Source organism: Cetorhinus maximus, unplaced genomic scaffold, assembly GCF_964194155.1.
Source record: "Cetorhinus maximus unplaced genomic scaffold, sCetMax3.hap1.1 HAP1_SCAFFOLD_1565, whole genome shotgun sequence".
Classification (NCBI taxonomy): Eukaryota; Metazoa; Chordata; class Chondrichthyes; order Lamniformes; family Cetorhinidae; genus Cetorhinus; species Cetorhinus maximus.
In genome coordinates, this window is record NW_027597505.1 from 20188 (window position 1) to 27149 (window position 6962).

General features: G+C 42.8%; 1 non-coding gene across 1 annotated transcript; it reads right to left on the reverse strand.

The window, feature by feature from the left end:
* Nucleotides 1-3908: 3908 nt before the first annotated feature.
* trnam-cau (transfer RNA methionine (anticodon CAU)) lies at nt 3909-3980 on the reverse strand. The gene has a single exon. It is a non-coding gene; the product is annotated as a tRNA-Met (tRNA).
* Nucleotides 3981-6962: the final 2982 nt, after the last annotated feature.

Here is a 6962-nt window from a genome sequence, read left to right on the forward strand (position 1 = left end):
ATGAGTGAGATATTAACTTTCAGTCTCTGTTATGTGAGTGAAGAATTAAATTGCTATCATTAAGTCTCTGGTATTGACTGTGGGTGTGGAATTCATACCTTACATGTCAAACTCTGTTGCTGTACAAGAATGCAGAATTAATTCTGTACCTGTCAGTATCAATTATGCTATGAGTGTGGTATTCACTCTCTGCCAGTCTCAGTTACTGAGAGTAAGTGTGAAATTAAATTTCTGACAGTCTTGGTTGCTGTGCGTGAATGTGGAATAGTCTTCCTGTCAATGTCTGTTACTGAATCTGAGTGTGAAATTAACTCTCTGTTAGAGTCAGTTACTGTAAGTGTGTTTGAATAAAAAGTCTAATAATTTGCATTACTGAATGTGTGTGAAATTAATTTTCTGTCCGTCTCTGTTACTGCGAGTGTGGCAGAGTAGACAGGAAGACTTTTTATCCCATTGCTGTAAAGGTGGAGGGACAATGGGCACAGATTTAAGGTAACTGGCAAAATAAGCAATGGCAACATGAGGAAAAACCTTATCATGCAGTGACCGGATAGGAGAAGTGCCTGAAAATGTAGTAGAGGCAGGTTCAATCAAGGAATTCATGAGAGAATTGGTTTATTATCCAAAAAGGAAAAATATGCAGGGCTATGTGGAAAAGGCGGTGAAGTGGCAAGAGATGATTTGCTCCTTCAGAAGGCCAGCATAGACATAATGGGCAGAATGGCCTCCGTCTGTGTTGTAATCATTCTATGATTCGATTAATTAACTCTCCATCAATCTCTCTTACAGTATATGAGTGTGGGTGGAATTAACACCATCTGTCACTCTCTGCTGTTACATGTGAATGTGAAATATACTTCCTGTCAGTCTCTGTTACTGTCCAAGAAACAGTAAATGACCTTTTATCAGAAATGCATGGGCCCTACTGTTCTCAAAAGTGCTCGCGGTTAAACCCACCGCCTTATCCTCTCTCTACTCTCCAGTTCTAAATCAGCCAACAAGAACATACCTTCAAAGTAAGCGAGGAACGGCTTCCACATCCAACATCCACTCTGATTCAAAAGTGTTCTTCATTTGTCAATTTGTGTTTCTGACCTTGGTTTTGTGAGCAACACCTGCAGCAATTCACTGACAACATCATGTGGATAGTGGCAATCTGAAGTAAAGAGAGAAAATGCTGGAAATACACAGCACATCAGACAGCAAATGTGGAGAAAGAAAAGGAGTTCACGTTTTGGGTTACTGACAATCAACCTGCAATAAAACACTTAGTAACATCTGCCCATGGTGACTGCAGTTCCCACAATTCCCTACATCCCAGAAATGGCTCTATCAAACGCACTGACTTCCCCGGCATTGAGAGTGTGCATGCTCCCCAAGGCCGGCCCCGGGTCATTCTGAGGTCGAACCTATCGGCCCATTTCACCAATATGCTTATGTCCTTTTGAAGTTTAACACTATCCTCCTCATAGTTCATAATACCTCCAAGTTCCATGTCATCCACAAATTTTGAAATGGTGTCCCATACACCAAGAAGGAGGTCAATAATATATATCAGGAAGAGCAGGGTCCTCACACCGACCCCTGCGGAACTCCGCTTTAAACCTTCCTCCAGCCTGAAAAACAACCATTCACCACTACCCTCTGTTTCCTGTCACTCAGCCAATCCCATATCCATGTTGCTCTGTCCCTTTTATTCCATGAGCTGTAACTTTGTTGACAAGTCTGTTGTGTGAGACTTTATCAAATGCCTTTTGGAAATCCATGTAAACCACATGAACAGCATCACCCTCCCCAACCCTCTCTGTTACCGCATCAAAGACTCGGTGCAAACGGGAGAAGAAACCGAGAAGCCGCGCCTGGGAAGGTGCACATCGGCTTCATGGTGAAGTCCCCGGGGTCCCTCGCTGCACGTCCGCCGGACACAGCGGCTCTGATTCGGGCTCTGAGAGCCGCTGAGTGTCGGTGTTACGAAAACTGAGCTCGACCACGCTCAGCTTCCAGGAACTGTTACCGCGCATGCTCGGGGTAGATAGGATTTCCGGTGGACATGGGTGAGCCTGCGCAGTGCGGCCCTTTTGGGAGAGATAGGCCGTTTTATGTCACCCAGAGCATTCTGGGAATCCTTTACCGCCATTTCATTTTAAACAGCGACACGGGAGGAAACGTTTGTGTTAATCGTTTCTGTTGAAGCTCTATAGAAGCAAATCAGTTCCACTCCCCTTCTCCTTTACATTAGCCTTAAAATATTTTCCCTTCGGTATTTACTCGTTTCACTTTTGAAAGTTTATTTCGATTAAGTCCGCACCACCATTTCGGGCAGAGGATTTAAAACTGCAACAACTCTCTGCCTTACAAAGAAATGACAAGAGATGATCCATTCAATGTGGGAGATGGCAGGGAGGATAGTCAGGACAAGGGAAGCCTATCTGGGAGAGAGGGAAGTGATTAGAGCAGAGCTCATGAAATGAAACAGAAATGCTTGAGTGCCCTGTCAATCACAGAGAGGAGAGATAACCAGTTAGAAATAAGGAAGGTAAATTAGCAGTGTTGGTATGGAATATTAACTGTCCTCACCAAAACACTCATTCCAGCTGAAACAGTGATTTATGTGTACTTTCTTCAATTTAGCACCCCGCATTCACTGCTCACAATGGTGGTCTGATCTATGTTAGGCAGTTTCAGTGATTGCTTTGATGAACATCTGCTCGGTCAGCAACTATGACTCTGAGTTTCCAATCGCCTGTGATTTTAAGTTTCCATCTTGTCCTCACACTGACCTTTCTGTCCTCGGCACACTGCAGTGTTCTAATGAATCTCAATGTAAGCTCGAGGAACCCTGTCTCATCTTTAAATTGAGCACTTTAAAACCTTCCAGACTCAACACTGAGTACAAAAATTTGAGAATGTAATCTCAATCCCTATTGTGTATCTTTTCCATTGGATATTTTGGTTGAATTCACATTTTTCTCTTGTTTTTGCATTTGGTTGGCAGCTGTTCATCATGCCATCATTCACACCTCCTTTAGACACATCTTTGGTTTTGCTAATTGCCCATTTACCTGAACCTTGCACCATCAACTCTTTTGTCATTTAACCTCTCCTGCCGTCCACCCTGATTTGGAAACCACAAGAGAAAAATGTTATATTAGATTTCGTAATAAATAAAGAGAGATAATTAATTCATATTCTGAAGTAAATGAGCATCTGGCAATGAGTGACCACAATTTGTTAGAGGCAGAGAACAGTCACAGAAATGTTACAATTTTAACCTTAAGTAAGGTCGGTAAGGGCGGAATGAGCAGGATGCTGAATACATTAAATCCTGAACAGCTACTAACAGGATAAAGGAAACAATCAGAGGCTCTCAAAGGTGTTTTCAGTACAAAAGGTATCTGATGCAAGGCCCACGGAAGGAAACTTCACTATCCCAGTTTTAAACCAGTAATTAAGATTGAACGCTTATATCTACCCAAATATTGATTAACTGCCTTTAACATGATACTGTCTTCACTATGATGATTCTGTCGTCCTTGATGGTACATGTCGCAGTGAATGAAGCTGTTGTCCAAATTAGAATGATGAATGACTGCACGTTGTCATATAGGACGGACAGACTGCATGTAATAAATATCAATTTCACTATATTTTTCCATCTCAGAAGTTTCCTATTCAGGTAAAGATGGAGTGATAGTGAACGGGAGAAGAACATTCAGAATGTGCCAGTTTTTCGCGAGATATGAGCTGGTCTGGGCTGGTGTGTGTTTGCAGCAATTGCAGCTTGTGTGAATAAAAGCAATTTGAGATATTTGTTGCGGACTGAAGCGTTTACAGGAAGCGAGATGCCAAACTACAAATCAGATAAGTTTGTGGGTCGCAGAAAACGTTTATTTTAGTGGGTATATAAGTAGCAGAGGATGGTTTCGATCCATCGACCTCTGGGTTATGGGCCCAGCACGCTTCCGCTGCGCCACTCTGCTGCATATTATTACTAGTTAATGAATATCAGTTTTGTGTATTATGGAGCTATATAGTAACTTGCTTTGTGCTTTTGAACGAGAGAACATGTGTTGGGAGGATCACGTTGGCTGCACAATTCCACTGCGTACCACCAGAAACAGACAAAGAAACACACGCAGAAAGGCAGCTAGAGACTGTCAGGATACACAAGATGACAGAGAAAGATGCCGAGCAAATTAGCAAGACACTGAGGTGGAGAAACTAATCATTTCTGTAAACTGTTCCCAGCTGCACAGGGATGTCCCCTGTTTGTAATAATGACTCCTGTTGTGTAACTGTGCACCCTGTTGTGTAACTGTGCACCCTGTTGTGTAACTGCGCTCCCTGTTGTGTAACTGTGCACCCTGTTGTGTAACGGTGATCTCTGTTGTGGACCTGTGCCCTCTTTTTTGTAACTGTCCACTCTGTTTTGTGCATGCGCACCCTGTTGTATAACAGTGCTCTCTCTGCTGTGTAACTGTGTTATTTGTTGCGGGACTCTGTTCTCTGTTGTTCAACTGTGCTCTCTGTTGTTCCACTGTTCCCTCTGTTGTGTAACTGTGCTCGCTGTTTATCTGTGACCTCTGTTGTCTCACTTTGCCTTCTGTTGTATAACTGTGCCCTCTGTTGTATAACTGTGCCCTCTGTTGTTTAACTGTGCCCTCTGTTGTATAACTTTGCCTTCTGTTGTATAACTGTGCCCTCTGTTGTATCACTGTGCCCTCTGTTGTATAACTGTGCTCTCGTGTAACTGTGCTCTCTATTGTGTTACTCCGCCCTCTATTGCGTAACTGCGTCCTATGTTGTTTCACTGCGCTCTCTGTTGTGTAATTGTGTTATCTGTCGTGTAACTATGCTCTCTGCTGTGATGCTGTGCTTTCTGTTGTGTAGCTGTGCCATCTGTTTAATTGTGCCCTCTGTCGTCAAACTGCGCCCTTTGTTGTTTAACTGTGCTCTCTGTTGTGGAACTGTATTCACGATTATGTAATTGTGTACCCTGTTGTATAACTGTGCCCTTTGTTGTCTAACTCTGCACCCTGTTGTGTAACTGTGTTCTCCGTTGTGTGACTGTGCCCTCTGTTGTGTAACTGTGCTCTCGTTGTGTGACTGTGCCCTCTGTTGTTTAACTGTGCTCTCTATTGTGTAACTGTGCTTTCTGCTGTTGAGAGATCTTCACCGTTGTGTAACGCGCTTCCCTGTCATGCAAACGTGTTCCCAGCTGCGTAAACATATTTTCTGTTGTTTCAAAATGCTCCCTGTTCTGTAAAGATGTTCTCTGTTGCTCAATTATGGTGTTTTCTATTGGACAATTATTTACTTTCAGGGGCCTTAATTTTCCCTGCCATGTTAATGTGTTCCATGTTGTGTTCAGATGTTCCCTCTTCTTGTGTGAAAATCTGGTGAATTCACAACTGGACTACAGTCGTCAATTCTCCACTGTAACTGTTACCTTCTAGTGATGAATGTGATTGTGTGATACATCCTGAGAAATCTGTTATTGGACTTGAGCGAGATTTGTTCTGTATGTGTCAATCACAGATAGTGTTTGTGAGTGTAGGATTCATTGTGCATCTCAGTCTCTGGAACAATTTGTGAGAGCAGGGTTCCTTCTTTATGGGTCAATGCCTGGTACTATATGTGAGGGTGAGATTAATTCTGTATCCGGCAGTGGTACTGAATGTGAATGTGGGAATCATTCTGTGTCTATCAGACCCCATTAGTGCCAGGGGAAGTGGGGGGTTAATTCTGTAACTGAATGTCTCCGTTATTCTTACTATTTTTCAGACCTTCGGGATAGAGGATGATTTGCATCCACTCTCTCTCTCTCTCTCTCTGAACAGAGTCAGTGTCTGATTGTACGACAGTGCTGCAGCACCCAGCTACTGCAGAGCAAGGACTTGGAACATTTTACAACAATTTCCTGCCATCCAGAAACAATCCACTGCTCCATGGATGGGACTGAGTGACAGAGCAGTGAGTTCTGTACAGTTAAAATTACTACTTCCCACTCGCGGGATCCACTTATGTTTTTATTTGTTCACGGGCTGTAGGAGTCGCTGACAAGGCCAGAATCTGTTGACTCGCTCTAATTACCCTTCAGATCAGACTCTGCTTGAGTTGCTGCTTTTAATTTTCTGTTTTTTCGTATCGACTATTAATGGAAACAAATGCGTTGGTCGATTTTGTATTTGCTACATCACCTCTCTTTGAATTATTATAAATACCTTTTTCTTTCTACAGGCAAAAGTTTGATAGCAGCAGAATCGAAATAGTGATTCGGTGACAAAAGGAGAAGTGCAGCCAGCTCCTTCTCACACAGTAAGTACAGTATCACTCACAGAGAGCAGAGACACCAGTTCCACAAGCACCAACAACACAGTAAGAAAAGAGCAAAATAGTGCAGATGCTGGAAATCTGAAAGAAAAATAGAAAATGCTGGAAAAACTCAGCAGGTCTAACCGCATCTATGGAGAGAAAGACTTTAAGAGTCATACAGACATGAAAGGTAAACTCTGTCTTTCTCGCCACAGATGCTGTTAGACCTCCTGGGTTTTCCAGAATTTTCTGTTTTTGTTAGAACTAAGTTAGTCCGGCAGTGAGCCCAAGTCTCCGGAATGTATATTCGTTCAAAAGGAGCAGGAGATTGCGTGAACCAGATGGGTTTTTATCAACGTGACTTTCAAGATTTTTTATAATAATTATGTCACCCGCAGTTGTGGTGGGATTTGATCCCTCGCCTCCATAACATTATCCTGAGGGGGTCCTGCTGTTTCTTGACACGGTAGGTGTGGAGAGGATGCTTCCTCTTGGAGGAGAATCTAGAACTCGTAGTCACTGTTTAAAAATAAGGGGTCGTCCATTTAAGACAGAGATGAGAAGATTTTTTTTCTGACTGAGGGTCTTGAGTCTTTGGAACTCTCTTCCTCAAAAGAGGGTGGAAGCGGATTCTCTGAATACTTTTA